Genomic DNA, 15,417 nt, shown 5'->3' with positions numbered 1-15,417 from the left:
ATAATAAACTTCACAGTTCCATGGTTCTATGAGAGACACATTCCAAACCCAAGTTTGATACAAGAGATGTACATGCATATGAATAATCTTGAATCTGATCAGAAATCAAACATTGAAGGTTTGAAAGATCATTTCTGCAATGCCAAATATATTTAAAAAAATAATTTACATTAAGTGAAACCATGGGGAAAGAAGAGTTTTGCGAAGAAAACTAGACCTAAATTACTTCGGGGGTCTTATCAGAGTTGCAAGATCCTGACATAACCATCAACGAAAGTTGAAGCACCTAGACTCTTTGATTTGCAATTTATCTAGGACAAAGAATTAAAGGGATTACAGACTTATGTGCATGGATGTGCCTATGTTATTTTATGCAATGGATCGATAAGATTGCGAAATACATAGACACTGAAGTAGTTTAGAGAAAACATAACAGGAAAACATGTAAACATAACAAGTTTAATAAGGAGTTTACCTAATACTCCTGGGCTACGTCTCTCGGTCCAGCCTTCAGTGGTGGCCTCTCTATTATGTTTTCAAAGTAGAGTTTCTTTACAATAGTGAGCTCAATTTGAGTGTCACTCAACAGATATGAATCAATAGAATTTGAGTACACAAACTCTCCTTACTGGTACTTGACCTCTACTGGTCACAGTACTATGAGCCCAATCTGAAACTCATACATGACAGGCCTATGCCGAGGAGCTCACTTGAACCTCTCAAGCTTTCTCTGGAGTGCACAGACTCTCTGACTCTCTCTGGCTCTGTCTGGCTCGATGTTGCCCTCAGGTCAGCTGGGTTTCTTCTCTCTGCTCTTATCTAACTCTCCTTCCTGCTTTTTTGCTTGCTCTATCTTTGTTAGTTCATGGCTTTAAAGCCAGTCTGCTTTTTCTCGGTTCGTTTTCACTTCCCGGAATTCTGGTTTTCCTTCCTCTGTCCATTCGAACTCCCCTGTTCTGCGTCATCATCACTGTGTAATGCTTCAAAGGGAGGTGGCCACCTATTCTGCAACAGGTGAGTGTGTTAGGTTCCTTGGACACATTTGAATGGTTGTTATTTCTGTTTGCTCCAAGTTTGCCTGTGAAATACAAATCCCTGCCAACGAATCATCCATACCGGACCTCAAATCCCATATAATCTTGCTTTATCATCTATCAAATCTGGTCATTCATCGGGACGCGCCTCTGCTATTGATCAGGACCCCCCCAATGCTATGGTCATTGTGCATATCAGGCAGATAATTAGCTCGACGATTATCCATTTGATGTGAGAAGTTTTCTCTCTCCTTCACTGGACGCGTGTCAATCGTTGTGTGGCATCGGGCGGGACTTGGTCTAAACCACTTACCGCCTCAAGGCCTTCCGATATCCTACCGGTTTTGTGGAGTCCATGAAACTGAATTTATTACTTTTCCGCATTTCATAGCCATTTCGGATCTGGGCACTTCGGGGCTTTCCTTCATTGAGGGGGACGCCCTGCGATACGCGATTAACGCTAATTGCGTATTAGAAACTACCCTTGTTTCTTGAATTAGCCTCTATTTCTGCCAATTTGCGCCAGCGTGTGTTACCATGGGCCAACAGTCTACGTGCTCGACCGAGGGTCCTCGTTGCTCTGCGCTGATCACAATTACAACTGTCATGAGGATTCCTTCTAATAACTTGATCTTTCTAAGAATTGAATCTGTTTGGCATAATTTGAATGAGTTTATGAAAACTTAGAGAGTGTTTAGGATCCAATTCGGATCAAAACCTTCCCACTGAAAAAGCTTTTGGATCACCAAAAGTTTATTTTTAAGCATCAATCAAGTGAGGTTACTGATTCCTCGCTTGCCCAATTTCTATCCATTTCACACTGCTTGGCTTTGAACCTTCGAGTCTAATTCTCAGGTACTCAACATCCCCTCTGCGCGTAGTTCTCACCTTCCTATCCAGAATTGTATCTTCCTGTAATTCGTTAAGATATTCAGGTAACAGATCATCAATAGAAGGAAACTGACTCTGCTCTTCAATGAAGGTTCAAATAGTCTCAAACTGTCTGCATTAACAATTGAGTAGATGTGCATGTAAGCTGGTAAATCAAGGCAAAAAGCATTCTCACCAATTTTCTCAAGTATCTTGAAAGGTCCATACCTTATTGGCTTCAGCTTCTTACCTTCACCTTGCATTCAGTCTTTGCTGATATACAGCCAGACTTGATCACCAAGTTGGAAACTATGCTCCATCCGATGCTTATCATGCCTTGCCTTGTACTTGGCTTGGCTCTTTTCTAGCTGTTCCTGTACTACCTAGTGAATCTCTTGGATTTTTTCAATGAACTTGGTTGCCTTGTCCACATCACTGTGTCCATCAACCGCTATGTCTTTACCAAAGACAAAATCCAAGGGATACCTTGGTGTGAAACCAAAACAGGTCTCAAAAGGAGATCTCTGTGTAGAAGAATGTTTAGCTCGGTTGTAAGCATGTTGCACATAACATAAATGCTCATCCCAAAGCCGAGGATGCTTGCTGCAAGAGCCTCTGAGCAACTGGATCGCTGTCCTGTTGACCACTTCTGTTTGGCCATTTGTTTGTGGATGAAAAGCTATGCTCTTCTTCAGTACGGTGTCCATCAATTCCCACAGACTTGACCAAAATTTCCCAACAAATCGGGTATCTCGATCAGATATAATGGAACTGGGTAATCCAAAATGAACCCATACATGCTGAAAGAACAACTTTGCAGTTTGTTGAGCTATAATCTGTTTGTTACAAGGTATTAAAATACACATTTTGTTGAAGCTATCCACAACAACATATAAATAGTCACGACCTTTCCTAGATTTAGGCAGTCCTCCAACAAAGTCCATGGAAACAATTTCCCAATATGAGAAGGAACTGGTAGTGGAGTGTACATGCCTAGTTTTCTATTATTGGGGTTGACTTTAGCACATATGGTACACCCTCTTACATATCTAGAAACTGTCTCATTCATTTTTGGCCAATAACAAAATCTTTGCAGCTGTGCAACTGTTTTACTTACACCAAAGTGACCTGATATTAGAGAAATGTGTGCTTCTCGAATTATCTTTACTCTTTCGATTTGAGGAATGCATAACTTTCCCAAATGATACAAGAGTTGGTCCTTAACATGATAATCCAATTCTTATACTTGTTTTCCATGACTTAAAGTTGCATATACATCTTTAAAATATGTATCTTGAGCATATTGTTCAATGTAGCTTTCATGCAATACTGAATTATGCTTAAGTATAGTGGATGCATTTATGATTGGTTTGGAAAACATATCTACAACTTTATTGTGTATGCCCTTTTTATCTCTGATGGCAAGATGAAACTATTGTAGAAAACCCATCCACCTATAGTGTCTTGATTGCTGCAACTTAGTTTGTGAGTGCAAATATTGAAGTGGTTGATGGTCAATATGTATAACTATCTCTTTGCCCATTAAATAATGTTTCCACTTTTTCACACTTTGTACTAATGCATACAATTCTTTATCATATGTGGGATAATTAACTACTGCAAAATTAAATGTTTAAGAATGATAACATATGGGTTTACCGTTGTTACAGGGAAAAGTGTCTATTTAGAACTGCTCTATCCCACTAAGGTGTGACAGCTGCCTTAGAAACAAACAGAGAAAAGTTACTTTTGTTTTTCCTTTATGAATTATAGATAGAGAGGAATAGAAATACCAACCTCTGTCTTGCGCCAATCTCTTGATTTGATCCCTCTCTTCTTTGATAGTCCTCAGCTACCTGCTCCCTTGCATGACCAGCTTCACAAAGTACCTGTAAGATCACAGAAGCATAGCACTATACAAAGACACAGATCTATAATCATAAACAATCTAGGATCAGATGTAAATTGACCATACAAATGTAACAAGCATCAATGACACAAAAGCATGGAGGAAAACTCAAATAGCTTTTATTGATAAACAAGAAAAGAGCCCGGAGGAGTTACAACTAGTTGTTCTGAACCAGCATCAACCTCCCAGCAAAGAAGCCCCTCTTCACCTCAAACAAAGCTTAGATCACCCAACAATCTGATGTTTGTCTCAAGAAACCAACATCAATTCCTTACAATATGCAAAATTCCAGCCTCTGGATCTCTGGGATGAAGGATCCATATATAGATATCTGTAAGGGGGATGAGTCAGCTTGTGATTTGATTAGTGTCTTCTCTCTGATAGTTCTTGCTTCCACTTAGAGACTGATGGCCTCTTACTCATCCTTGGTCGAATTCAGTGAGGCAAGTGTCACAGGAGAAGATTCTGGAAGCTTCCATTGCCTCTCCACCTCGCGGAATGACACTGCCATTTGTCATTTCTCGCCCATCGCACCCCACAGAAGGGACTTTTGAAATGCAACGCACCCTTACAATGTATTTGGGTGAGATGCAACGCACTTAGCCAGTGGAGCAGCTGCAATGATCCTGTTTTGACCAATTCTGAGCAGTTTCTCATGGAGAACTTTTGGGAGAAGCTGTAATCTGTTGACCTTGTTCCTTTAGGGGTTATAACAACACTTTTAGGGACTTAGGAGTCCTTGGTTTATGGAAATTTCATGCTTGGGGTCGTAGGGCCCAAAAATGTCTATAACAGTTGCCCCCTAAAGTATGAGGCCGTTAATCTTTTGGTGTCGGGTGAAATGCTTTATTATGAGGATCCGAAGTTCTTTCAATGCTGGGAGGAGACCTGTTATAAGATACAATACAATACATTATCTTCATACTATTTTCATGATTTAGCTGAGGCGGGCATTCCCATGCTCAACTTTATAAATTCATTTTCATGTACATAGGATAGACAATCGTCTGAGTGTAGACTGATGATTATGATAGAGCCATCATCCTTTTGAGTGGATGATTATTTATGTAGCAATGATGTACATTTAATGTCTTTATTTCCCTGAATATATATCGCAGCCCGGATGGATGAAACTAGATTCAGGGTCTTCAATCTCGTCCGATCTTCACTCGAAGTACAAGTCGATCCATGTGAGAAATGTTCTGAAGTCGAACATGGAAAGACATCGCTTGATTACCAGTCAATGATGTAAACTGTTAACAAGCGCGAGAGGAATCACCGATAATGATAATGACCCTCAAGGTACTGCAGTACAATTCACGTGGTGTGAATAAAGGACTTGGAGTCGAACACCACGCAAAATCTTTCGGTCGAAGTCCATTGATGTAAACCTATCGCCGAAAGTGAGAAACTTGCCATTGAGGCATGCAAGCTTCAAAGTACTGAATGGGGTGTTCCTAGATCAACTTCTTGGATAATGAGATGATGTTGACAAGAAGTGATCTGTCACAAGAGGGCCTTAATGAATCCCACATCAATGACATGGAATGGAGCAAATGATTTTAATGGAGGTGAAAACGATCTGGTGATATAAGGTTCAAGGTGGCGGTCATGAAAGAATGGAGTATAATGTATGGTAGTGGGTGAGACACAGGTGAATTCTCTGAATGACTTCTCTTGAACATATCGGCGACACTGATGTGATGGATTGGTAGCATTAACCCCAAATGTGGATGGTATGGCGTGACCATGGTGATGTGACCGGTGAATGAAACAACCCAACCCGACTCGGACACGGAGTGGAAGTGTCATGTTCAAGAGCGACTTGCTACCAACAAAGTTTCTTCAAGTTTTCTTCCCAATTTTCCCCAGTCATTGCTGACCAATACCTCTTTATTTTTGTCAAGCTTGAGGAGGATAACATATGCTTGTTCTATAATTTGCCCTTCGGGCAAACCCATCGCTATGTTTTAACAAGCCTAGCGATAGTGAAACTCGTTCTCGTCTATAGACAAGTTTGTCGCTATTAATCTTTTTAACAAGTTTAACGACAAAGATAACTCGGTCCTTTTCAATTTTAGAGAGTCTAAAAAGGAATGTAAAGGTAACTCAAAAATTCCTTTTTCGTCATCTAATCCCTTAAGTCCGAAAAAGTATAAAACAATACAGAAGGGATGGATTTTCGATACTTTTAACGAGCCAAACAAAACAAGTGCTCGATATTTTTGTGTAATAATCCCTCAGGTCCAAAAATATTAAAATCTAGAGGAGGGATGACATTTCCTGTCCCTTTAATGAGCTGGAGAGGCCAATTTCTCGGCAATCTTTTCATATTTTACGAGTCAGTTGAAAAGAGCTTAAGGGAGACTCGTCTTTTGAGGAACGAGTGATAAAATGGGTAGCAGCTGATTCCAGGTAAGGGTTGGAATTTTCCAATCACGGCAGTGTCACAAGGATGGCTAGTGAAATCACTCTTCGCAGCTGTTCCTCAAAATGGGTAAACAATCAAATGGAGGTGAATGATCGGCCAATGAAAAAGTGGAGGTGATGGTGCAAACATGACCAAGGCTTTAACGACTGAAGTACTACATTCATGATGGTTATTTACCGGGGAATAGTTCATTTTTTAACGAGCTTAAACGCGGGGGGAAACATTTGCTCATGTCTTATGTTTATTTTTTAACGAGCTTGAACTATGTGCTAAAACTGCTCGATTAATCCAGTCGTGTGATAAGAATGTCTCATATAAAACGACAAGTTTTAGAGTTTTGCCCCACATCCTTTCTTTATGCAAGTTAGGAGACGACCAATCCTATGAGTTTAAAGGGTTAGAGGTCCTACAAATTTAAAAAATAAATAGTCGCTCTTCGCTTGCATGCCCCCAGGTATAAAACAGAGTTTCAAGGTTACCCCTTCTTTAGTCCGTTAAAACATTTGTTTTACCGAGAGAGGCCTACCTCTTACAGGTTACCAAAGATTGTTCCATTTACAGCGCAAACAAAACACTTCTTCGGTGATGTCTACCGAAATAGACAAAGGTGAGTGAAGGAGGCTACTCCACTCACATAACTTTGACAAGAGAATCTTGTTCTAGAATAACCCCCTCTTCCAATCACGGACGGGGGTACAGACTAGTCATATTCTCTCGCGGAAACCTACACTATACTCGAAGTTTTCCTGCCGAAGCAGACCAGGGTGCATGCCCCCTGGGTTTCAGTCATGTCCCCCTGAATCACTCGCGCTCATCGGGAGGAAACACTAGAGATTGAGACATTTCTTGCGTGAAAAGACCATTCAGGGATGGTATATGACTATTTTCTCTATATGATATGGGAAATGAAAGCTGGTCTACGATCTTGACCACTCTTCCTTCGTGTGGAAAACACATTACTCTAAAGAGTGAGGAGACAATTGCTCCCATGCAATAAATATAGTCTCGTCCAAGGAGTAGATTGTAATCCAGGGGTCCTTGGACTACCATTACGTTCATGTGAATGGTTTTCCTTCTCAATGTTATGGGCACATCGGGAAGGATCCCTAACGGTCGACTGGTTCCTTTATCAAAGCCTCTTAGATTTCTCATCTCAGGCAAAAGCGATGGCGAACCAAGCGCTTTCCAAGCAGTTGAGGAAAGGATACTCACAGAAGCCCCTTCATCTATGATGGTACCAGCCATAACCATTCTATATATTTGAACAATGATTCGGAGTGGTATACTAGTTGGTAAACGGGGTCTGCCTAGTTGATTCCAGTCGAAGGAGACAACTAGGTTGCTTGGAGGTGGGACCGAATAGACGGCCGGGTACGACTCTGACGAACTTCCTTCCTGCGGTAAAGGAACGGGTAAATTGCCCCCATGTTCATTGGAGTCTGTGCTTATGAAAAGAATTTGGATGGTGTCATCCTTGTTCTCTTCAGTGACTGTATCATCTGAATATGGAAACTCTGAAGGCAAGACCGGGTCAACTGCCGCCTCGACCTTTTGAATTTTGTCTGGTATGGATTCAGATGGTTTATCTTCAATGATAGATGCTTCAGCCGACCACCTGAGCGGGCCAGCCGGATTTTCAACTAGTGACGGACTCGGCAAGAGTTTTTTATATCCAGGAGGAAGTCGTAACGGTGAAACCGGACGATCATCCAAAACTCTTTTAGCTTCATCTAAGAAGGGACAACGGTGGACGGTATGATCACCTTCGCACAGTTTACAAGGAAATATATATTTTCCTTTTTGTCCTGGGGCTTCACTTTCACTAGTTGACGGTGTGTTTTCAACATGATCATCAGAGGTTGATGACACTGGGTTGTGCAAACGAGGAGACCAGTCCCTTAAGATCCGAGGGATGCAAGGACAATCTCTGTGATAGTGGTTTCCTTTGCAAATGACACATGGTGATTTAGGCCTGGTCGGTGTGGTGTGTGGGTTTTCGCTAGACGACACTCGTTTGCCCCCATTCGCTTTTGGCTCCTTCTTCTTCTTCTTTTCCTTCTTGTCCTTAGGTACTTGATTTTTGGCTTTACCAGCCCCATCAAGCGAAGAGGAAGGAGGAGAGGAAGAATTAGAGGAAGTAGAAGGTTGGTGGGTAACACTGGACTTGTCTAATTGCTGATTCGATTGTTTAGGAATTGTGGTGTTCTGAATGACAGAGGTTGAGAAGAGCCATACAGGTAAACCAATTGTCAGTCCTGGAAGTGACAATGTGGCCATATGGGGTGCACCAACATCTCCCCAAGACGAGAAGGGACTAGGATTTCCTCCAAGGGGAATTCCTTGGTTGGTGGACTCCATTTTCTCAACCCAAGATCAACGCAGGAAAGGGTAATGAATATTCCATTTAAAATAAATTTTAGACGCTTTGACACAACTTGTTTTTTCAGTTTTTAAGAGTCGAGAAAAAACAAAATATGACTCTAGTCTCCTTCGATTTTTAATGAGCCTGAAGTGACAAGTGCTCAGATGGACCTTTTCTGTTAAGGAGTCTGAAAAGGAACGAAAGGGACTGCTCTGGAAATCTAGGTAGAGGGACTACCAAATCAATCGCAAAACTGCAGAATACTTTTTACGGTACGACAGTCAATCTTCCCGAATGCTGTGTTCAGTGCATTGCGATCGATAGGGCGGCAGACACAGCTTCCTATGGATAAAGGATTAAGCCTATTGGGGTCTCCCAAAATATACTCGATGGTACGTGGGAGCACAAGTCCGTACTGGCACTTATCGTCTCAAAGTGGAGGAATCACCCAACCATCAGTGAGAACAATAGTTACCAGGCTTTACGACGCTGGAATACGTCTCTAGCCTAGACTTCTAAATGTTATGCATTAAGTTCCAAAGCGTTGTTAGATTCATTGAATTTATTTTAAGTTGATCTTGTTTATGAAGTTTGCCTTTCAGGTTCACCACGAGATGTAGATGTAATTCCTAAAATGCAATCTAAGATGATAAACAAACTTTTTATCTCCTTTATGCAATGAAAATCCTAGCTACTAGGGAAAAGAAAGACAGAATCTTTTCACAAAGAGCAAAGAGCACACTCTAAATGCACTTTCCTAAATCAAGCCAATCAGATTGTCTATATGCAAATGCACATGCATGTATTTGTTTTCGACTTTCTTAGTATATGAATGCTAAAAAGAAAGTTGATGCACAAATCTGAATTGCTTTTCAAGTGACAAATATCAACAAGTTTCTTTTCGAAATCAAAAAAATGGAGACGATTACAACACCTTACGATTTTGAAATGAATACTTGTTCTTGACACTAGAAAATTACAAATTCAGACCAAAAGAAATAGTAACCTTGACACTAGAAAATTACAAATTCAGACCAAAAGCAATAGTAACAGGATAATTGACCTTCAATAGCAATTAAAATTTTTCTTACGATTGAAATCGACACTTGCGACAGTTTCAAATCAAAGGGCGACAGTATGATTACGCTACTTTTGCAAAGGAGAACTGTAAATGACTCAACAAACACACAAAAACATCTACAGTTCTTTTGTACAAAGGAGGTGGAATAATAGTAAGGAAAAGGGGTTTCAAATAGACATATATTGATCACAGGCAGCAAAATTCAGGAATAGAACTGGAAAGAATGAATCACAGAAGCCACAACTGCACAGATCTAGTCTGATCAGCGCACCTGTAACACAGAGAATCTGAAATGCAGCGCAGGTTTTCCACTCGGGAAGTGCGCTGAAATTCAGAATCTCTGAACAGTACCTGCGCTGGGCCAGAAACGAGACTTTGTTCAGATTCCGGGTCACAGTTTGCAGTTCAGTTCTTGGGTTTTGGCCGAGCAAAAAGCAATCAGTAATGCAACAATCAGGGGTAGATCTAAGGAGGATCTAAGACCTATCACAAGGGAAATCAGATAGTTTGGGAATCAGTTGTTTAAATCATAAACAGATCCAGTAGATGGATTGAAGTAGCAGTTGTCTACTTTGCATTTGTTATGGAAAATGCAGTTCGAATGCTACTTGTAAGTTTATGAAACAAACAACAAAGAATGATAAACAAACAAACTAATTAAGTCCCCAGCGGAGTCGCCATTTTGTTACACGGAAAAGTGTCTATTTAGAACTACTCTATCCCACTAAGGTGTGACAACTGCCTTAGAAACAAACAGAGAAAAGTTACTTTTGTTTTTTTTTTATGAATTATAGATAGAGAGGAACAGAAAGACCAACCTCTGTCTTGCGCCAATCTCCTGTTTTGATCCCTCTCTTCTTTGATAGTCCTCAGCTACCTGCTCCCTTGCATGCCCAGCTTCACAAAGTACCTGTAAGATCACAGAAGCATAGCACTATACAAAGACACTGATCTATAATCATAAACAATCTAGGATCAGATGTAAATTGACCATACAAATGTAACAAGCATCAATGACACAAAAGCATGGAGGAAAACTCAAATAGCTTTTATTGATAAACAAGAAAAGAGCCAGGAGGAGTTACAACCAGTTGTTCTGACCCAGCATCAACCTCCCAGCAAAGAAGCCCCTCTTCACCTCAAACAAAGCTTAGATCACCCAATAATCTGATGTTTGTCCCAAGAAACCAACAACAATTCCTTACAATATGCAAAATTCCAGCCTCTGGATCTCTGGGATGAGGGATCCATATATAGATATCTGTAAGGGGGATGAGTTAGCTTGTGATTTGATTAGTGTCTTCTCTCTGATAGTTCTTGCTTCCACTTGGAGACTGATGGCCTCTTACTCATCCTTGGTCGAATTCAGTGAGGCAAGTGTCACAGGAGAAGATTCTGGAAGCTTCCATTGCCTCTCCACCTCGCGGAATGACACTGCCATTTGTCATTTCTCACCCATCGCACCCCACAGAAGGGACTTTTGAAATGCAACGCACCCTTACAGTGTATTTGGGTGAGATGCAACGCACTTAGCCAGTGGAGCAGCTGCAATGATCTTGTTTTGACCAATTCTAAGCAGTTTCTCATGGAGAACTTTTGGGAGAAGCTGTAATCTGTTGACCTTGTTCCTTTAGGGGTTATAACAACACTTTTAGGGACTTAGGAGCCCTTGGTTTATGGACATTTCATGCTTGGTTTTGTAGGGCCCAAAAATGTCTATAACAACCATGCTGCATCAACACTGCTCCCATGGCATAGTCACTGGCATCCATTTCAATCTCAAATGGTCTTTGAAGATCGGACAGTGCTAGTACTGGTGCTATACTAATCTTTTCTTTCAAGGTGTCGAAGGCTTTCTGCTATTTGCCTCCCACCTTGTTCAATCCTGTTAAAGCATGTAAGGGAGTTGCAATTAAGGAAAAGTTAGAAATAAACTTTCTCCAATACTGTGCTGCTCCTAAGAAGCTTCTAACTTCTGTAGCAGATTTGAGTTTAGGTCAGTTTACAATGACTGCAACCTTAGAGGGATCTATCTTCAATTCACCACCCCCTACAATATGACCCAAATAATTCAAAGATGTTTTGCCAAATTCACATTTTGAGAGCTTAACATAAAGATTTTTTTTTTCAAAACTTCTAGAGTCTGCTTAACATGCTTTAAATGTTCTTCCCATGTTTGACTGAATACAAGAATTTCTTCCAAATATACAATGACAAAATCATCAAGAAAAGGTCTGAGTACAACATTCATTACTCTCATGAAAGTAGTAGGAGCATTAGTTAAGCCAAAAGGCATAACAACCCACTCATACAATCCCTGCTTTGTTTTGAAAGCAGTCTTCCATGCATCTTGCTCTGAAACTCTAACCTAATGATAGCCACTATGCAAGTCCAACTTGGAAAAATAAACAGCTTCCTTTAATTGATCCAATAGATCATCTATGCTAGGAAGGGGATAACGATTTTTTATCGTTGCTCAGTAATCAATGCACATTCTCCATGAGCCATATTTCTTTCTCACCAAGACAATTGGAGACCCACATGGTGATGTGATAGGTCTAATGAACCCCTTCTTGAGTAGCTCCTGTACCTGCTTCCTAGTTTCTACATTCTCTAAAGCGAACAACTTGTACATTCCGATGTTAGGCAATGGAGCATCTTGCTGCAAATTAATATCATGTACTATTTCCTTTTTGGGTGGCAGAACTTTAGGTTCTTGAAATAGTATATCATATTCTGAAACAAGTTTTTCTAGATCAGCTTGCTGTTTAGCATCACAACCCTCAAATACATTGGTTTTATCAGGTTTCTTTTCCTTTACAACCATCAATAAAAATTGTTTACATGAATTTACAATTCTTTTCATCTACCCTGAGTTTATGAGAGTATAATTATTCTTGAGTTTATGAGCTCTTACAACATATTCAATTCCATGTTTAACGAGTTGATACTTGTTCTCAACTCTATAGAAAATAGCTTTTCTATCATACAAGTAAGGATTTCCTAAAACAATTCCATATATATCCAAGGGAACTATATCTAACTCAACCTCATCTACAAATGCTGACCCCAAAAGAGAACCTAAGTTTACATTGTCTAGTCACTTGTAGTTGTGCTTTATCACATAACCAACCTAATGGATATGGCTTTTTGTGAGGTGTGGTTAGTAGTCCCAACTTCTTTACAATTGCTTCAGAAATTAAATTTACTTGTGAGCCACTATTAAACAAAGTATCAATCTTTTGATGCTTGGAAACAACTCTAATATGAAAAAGCTCATGTCTTTTCCTCTCATTTTCTTCATTATCAGTAGATTGTGTAGAATTACTAGTAGCTGCTTCAGAATTTTTGCCTTTTATACATGTGGCTGCGATTGTTGTTTCATCTCCTGAGTCTAACCCCAAATCCTTTTGAATAGCTGCAGCAGTCTTCTTCTTCTCGCCCTCGAACTTCTTAGGTCTCAGCTCCAGATGCAGGATCCAATAGTGATCATCATCATGCCCGTCCTTCTTACAGTGAGTGCATGAAGACTTGGTCTTTTGTACAGTATTAGCCTTCCTCTCTTTCCATTTCTATTTTCTTTTCTCCTTATTCTTGCTTGTAGTGGGTTTTGATGATCCCCCAACTTCTGGGTTCACATTCTTTCCTCTAGCCTCTAGATGTGTAGCTTGAATAGATACCTGATCTATGCTAGTGGGATTAAACATGAGAATTGTGTGTCTTAAGTAGCTGTGTAGACTACCTATATACTTCAGCAGAGTTTCACGTGAGTCTAAAGAAATTCCTAGAATCAAAGCTCTTTTCCTAAATTCTTGAGTGTAACTTTGTACACTTTGCCCTTTTAATTGTCGTAGAGTTTGCCAACTCATCATGGCTTGCTGCATATAGGCTAGTGGATAGAACTATTTTTTAATTGCAGAAACAAACTCACTCCAGACAGAAAGAATCTTACCATGCTTCTTCATGTCAGCTTGTGTCCTGCCTTCCCACCATACCAAGGTAGTGCCTCCAAGGCGTAAGCTGGCCAGCTGAATCTTACTACTGTCTGAATCAATGCTCTACACTCTACAATAAACATCAATCTGTCTAATCCAATTATCCAACTTCTCTGCATTCAACTCTCCATCATATATTCGTAAATAAAATTTAACATCTAATTTAATCAAGGATGTTTTCTTTTTGTTTTCAGGGCTACTAGGAGGTGTGGGAAGTTTTTCTTCTTTCCCTTTGCCTTTAGAGTGGTCATGGAGGAGAGATTCTTTTGCTCCTTTATCTCTTTTGGAGTTTGATGCATCTTCCTCTCTACCTTTCTTAAACTCTCTATACATTTCCTCTACCATGGCTCTCATGGTCATGAAACTATCCATGAACTGAGGGTCTGATTCTAAGGGACTTTCTTCTGACATTTTCCTCTTAGAGTGGACTCTTCCAATTTCAGGGTTAGCTTCAACCAACTCTCCTTCTCCTAATTTAAGCTTTGATCTAGTTAGCATTCAAAAACAAAATCCAGCACAAGCTTGTCTAACCTTAGTAACCTAGAGCTCTGATACCACTTGATCTGGAATTTATCCAAGACAAAGAATTAAAGGTATTACAGACTTATGTGCATGGATGTGCCTATTTTATTTTATGCAACAGATTGATAATATTGCGAAATACACAGACATTAAAGCAGTTTAGAGAAAACATAACAGGAAAACATGTAAACACAACAAGTTTAATAAGGAGTTCACCCAATACTCCTGGGCTACGTCTCCCGGTCCAGCCTTCAGTGGTGGCCTCTCTATTATGTTTTCAAAGTAGAGTTTCTTTACAACAGTGAGCTCAATTTGAGTCTCACTCAATAGATATGAATTAGTAGGATTTGAGTACACAGACTCTCCTTACTGGTACTTGACCTCTACTGGTCACAGTAGTATGAGCCCAATTTGAAATTCATACATGATAGGCCTATGCCGAGGAGCTCACTTGCACCTCTCAAGCTTTCTATGGAGTGCACAGACTCTTTGACTCTCTCTGGCTTTGTCTGGCTCGATGTTGGCCTCAGGTTAGCTAGTTTTCTTCTCTCTGCTATTAACTAACTCTCCTTCCTGCTTTTCTGCTTGCTCTGTCTCTGTCAGTTCGTGGCTTTAAAGCCAGTCTGCTTTCTGTCGGTTCATTTCTGCTTCTCGGCGTTCTGGTTTTCCTTCCTCTATCCGTTCAAACTCCCCTGTTCTACGTCATCATCACTGTGTAACGCTTCACAGGGAGGTGGCCACCTATTTTACAATGGGTGAGTGTGTTAGGTTCCTTGGACACATTTGGACGGTCATTATTTCTGTTTGCTCCAAGATTGCCCACGAAATATGAATCCCTACCAACGAATCGTCCATAGCGGACTTCAAATACCATATAATCTTGCTTTATCATCTGTCAAATCCGGTCATTCATTGGGACGTGCCTTCACCGTTGATCGAGATCCCGCGGTTCCTACGGTCATCGTGCATATCGGGCGGATAATTAGCTCGACGGTTACCTGTCCGATGTGAGCAGTTTTCTCTCTCCTCTACTGGATGTGTGTCACTCCCTGTGTGGCATCGAGCGGGACTCGGTCTAAACCGCTTACTGCCTCGAGGCCTTCCGATATCTTGCCGGTTTTGTGGAATCCACGGAACCAAATTTATTACTTTTCCGCATTTCATAAGCATTTCAGGTCTGGGCACTTCGAGGCTTTCCTTCATTGAGGGGGAC

The sequence above is a fragment of the Pinus tabuliformis genome, chromosome 7, assembly GCF_031772625.1.
Source record: "Pinus tabuliformis cultivar Carrire ecotype Pingquan chromosome 7, CPIR1, whole genome shotgun sequence".
NCBI classification, from domain to species: domain Eukaryota; kingdom Viridiplantae; phylum Streptophyta; class Pinopsida; order Pinales; family Pinaceae; genus Pinus; species Pinus tabuliformis.
Note: the sequence above shows the minus strand (reverse complement) of the source record.